Source organism: Urocitellus parryii, chromosome 6 (genome assembly GCF_045843805.1).
Source record: "Urocitellus parryii isolate mUroPar1 chromosome 6, mUroPar1.hap1, whole genome shotgun sequence".
NCBI classification, from domain to species: Eukaryota; Metazoa; Chordata; class Mammalia; order Rodentia; family Sciuridae; genus Urocitellus; species Urocitellus parryii.
The window spans coordinates 112,405,433-112,408,988 of record NC_135536.1 but is presented as its reverse complement, the minus strand read 5'-3'; the positions used below and the strand labels follow the sequence as shown (position 1 = coordinate 112,408,988).

At 49.4% G+C, this 3,556-nt stretch overlaps 1 pseudogene; it reads left to right on the top strand.

Annotated features, from left to right (window-relative positions):
* The first annotated feature begins 211 nt into the window (after window positions 1-211).
* On the top strand, window positions 212-3,183 carry LOC144255448 (cytochrome c oxidase subunit NDUFA4 pseudogene; annotated as a pseudogene).
* The last annotated feature ends 373 nt before the right edge of the window (window positions 3,184-3,556 follow it).

The following is a 3,556-nucleotide window of genomic DNA, read 5'->3' as shown; positions in this document are numbered from 1 at the left end:
TGACTGAAAGACCCAGCTGTTCCAAGGCCAACTGGTGAGGTCAGCTGTCCAGGGATGTCGCCAGTCACTCAAGGGTGGACACTTCATAGTAGACAGTGGTGGGTGAAGAAAGATCTGGCCTGGGGGGTCAGGATGCTTGGTTCCAACCAAAGGGAAGGAAGGAAATTTGGGTGTGTGGAGTAAGGGAGCAAACGTGTGTAATAATACAGTCATGGCTACCTGTGCACACCTGGGCCAGGCGCTCATCCAGGCATTGGTTAGACTGGGATGATAGGGAGAGGACAGATAGGACAGATAGGTAGCTAATGGATCTAATCAATTAATTCTGACGGTAGCCTATGCTGTGGGTGGTGTTACTGTCACTGGTTTAACCTGGGGAACGAGGCACAGGAGGTCTTTACCCTCCAGGGACACCTCTCCCCTTCCTGCCCTGTGCTCTGGGGGCTGATCTCTATCTTCAGCCTACTCTGTTTCCCCTCCTGGGTTCTGCTTGGATTTGGCCATGGCACCCTGGCAGGAGAACTGAAAGGCCAAAGGAGTGACCCCACTTCCTCCCTACCAGCCCTGGCTTATTGTATTTATTTATTTATCTATCTATTTATTTATTTTTGGTGCCAGGAATTAAACCCAGGTATGCTTAACCACTGAGCCACATCCCCAGCTCTTTTTACATTTTATTTACAGACAGGGCCTCACTAATTTGTTGAAGCTGGTCTTGAACTTGCAATCCTCCTGCCTCAGCCTCCTGAGTTGCTGGGAGCCCTGGTTTAGTAGAGCTTTTCTTCTTCTCCCAGCCACAGCCCTCATCTGTCATCCTCATCCCCTCTCCCAGGCTCAGTTGTTACCCCTTCCCATCAAGGCTTCCACCCCTAAGCCCCTCAGTGTCAAGGGTGGAAGAGCTTTCTCTGTAGGACTCCCTGGGGCTTCCCATTGCTGTGAGTTCCTTAGTCCTCTATACATCCCTGAAAAACAGCCCCTTCTGCAAACTCTCAGGTGTTTCCTGTAAGACGTTGCTTACTGCTCATCAGGTAAGAGGGAGGGGCATCTGGTGACCACCATGCCACATGCCTCTGCTCAGCAAAGGCCAGCCCCACCAGGGCCTTCCACACCTCCGGGTCTCTGTGCATTGCATTGTATAACAGAATCAGTGGGGCCTGGGCCCTGAGGTCAGTGTCACAGTGAACACGTACCTGTGACATTACATACCAGGTGTACTGAGCTCAGTCAGATGGCCTCTCTAGACAAGGTTCACAGGCAGAGGTTGACTGAGGGTGCAGAAGATTCCTGCCACTCCTCCGGCTCTCAGTGCTGACTGAGTGTTCTTTGAGTGACACGATGGCTGCCATATTCCTACTGTCCATTGTTGGAGGACGTGTACTTCAATTCTTGGAGCGATGAAGCTTGTCCTTCATAGAGAAAGGGCATGTAGCAAGGTGGTGGGGATGCAGCCATTGAGGGAAGTTGCTACCAAACTTATACCAAAGTCATGGCTGGGACTGGGAACTTGCTGCAGGGTGACTGCCTTCTAGTCCATCCCCCTGCATCTGGACTCCGTCTCCTGCACCAGCCCAAGCAGTCGACAGAATCAGTGTCCAGGCTTGGAGGGACCTCCTCAAGAAGCCTCCAGCCTTGTCCTGCCCTTAGAGTCTCTCCTTCCCATTGGCATAGCTAAAACTCCAGCCATCTTCTGGATGAGCATGGCTGCCGGGGCTCAGCGTTCTCTCTCTAGACTGCAGACAGAAGAACACACCCCTGCAACACAGCCAACGGTCAGGCACCAGGGGATGGCCTTAGCAACCTCTGATGCTTTCCCCACACTAAAGCACAACAAATGATGTCAGAGCCCTCAGGGACCTTGGGACCACACAGGCCAGCACCTCACTTTCCAGAGAGGGGAACTGAGGGCCCAGGAGGGTGTGGCTTGGGCCAGTCTCCTGGCTCCGTGTGCCGGTGGGGACACAGAGCTCTGGGCAGCCAGGGTCACTCTTTCCCTGGAAAGAGCCAAACATAGAGTTGGGAGGAAGGTGAGCTGGGCATCCTCACCACCACTGACATCCCAGGCTCCCCTGTTTGGAGCCTGAAAACTGGTAACTGGAAGAAGTCAGTGTGACTCACGAACCAAACACTGTTTTTGATTTTTCCTCTTTCCTAAAAAAACTCAGCTATTGGATTTTTTTTTCTTTTTATTTCAGGGTCAGATTCCATTGGATGGTTTTCTTTCTCCCTCAGATTCTTTTTTTTTCCCTGTTGCCATGGGAACACCCAAGTCCCTTCTCCAGCTGTCATAAAGCTACCTGAGTGACAGTCAGAGAGAAGAGGGAGAGGCTTGCTTGGCCACTGTAGCAGATACAGCCATCGTGGGACCAAGTGGCCACACCCCACATCTGACTCACAGCCAGCCTAGGACACCTGCCTCTCTGGCCATGTGGTATTGCTGTCCTTAGATGACCCCACTGGTCCCCAACTTTTGAACCTTCTGAGGATTCAGACCTGCAGTTCCTTACTTAGGAACTTAGTTCCTGTCTCAGCAGCCCTCTCTATAAAGAGCTTCCTCCAGAGGCTCTGGCCTGCTGACCCTCCTGCAAGACCACTCCATCCTTCCCTGGTCTCCCTTGGCCTCCCTGCTTCTCATCACCCAGGCTCTTCCTTCCTGTGTTCATCTTTTATTGTTTCATTTTTATTTAATCAAAGTATATGTGCATATTATTTTCAAAAATCTATGAATGCATAGTAGAAATAGAAGGTAATTTGCTTAATCAGATAAAAGAATACATACCTACAAAACATCCTACAGCTTAGCCTTAGCCTGGCAGATTGTTCTTATCTTCTTTGAAACCAGAGACCTCTGCTAGATCCTCTGTCAGGCCAAGAAGCATCCAAGCCTGATTCCCCTCTTCCCACTTACTGGAGCTGGAGGTGGATTCTTGTATCTGGCATCATTTAATCCAGGTATCAGTGGGGATAGGAGGAATCACCCAGAACTCTGGGACGCTTTAGGTCCCAACGATCAGCACACGTCCTACTCAGTGACTGTGTATTACAGCAAAACTGAAGCAAGAAGGTCCCGGCTTCCAAATGACACGCGTCAACATAAAGCTGCCTAGAATGAAGTCTTCCAGAAGCCAACCACAAGATTCCCACTCAGCCAGGACACTCTTCTCCTCTAAGTGCTTGAAAGCGTGATGGCTGGTTGGAGTTTATTAAATTGATAATAAATATCTGACATGAAAAAAATCCATAGCAGACATGATACGGAAAGTGCCATGTTGAACACTCTCTAAAATCAAGAATAAGACCAGAATGTTTACACCACGAGCGAGTTTCACTTACCAGGATGTGGGAAGTCTTTTATTATTATTATTATTATTATTATTATTATTATTATTATTATTTGACAGCAGAATGCATTCCAATTCATTGTACACAAATGGAGCACAACTTCTCATTTCTCTGGCTATACATGGGGCAGAGTCACACCATTCGCGCAATCATACATGTACACAGGGTGATAATACCCATCCCATTCCACCATCGTTCCCACCCCCACACCCCCTCC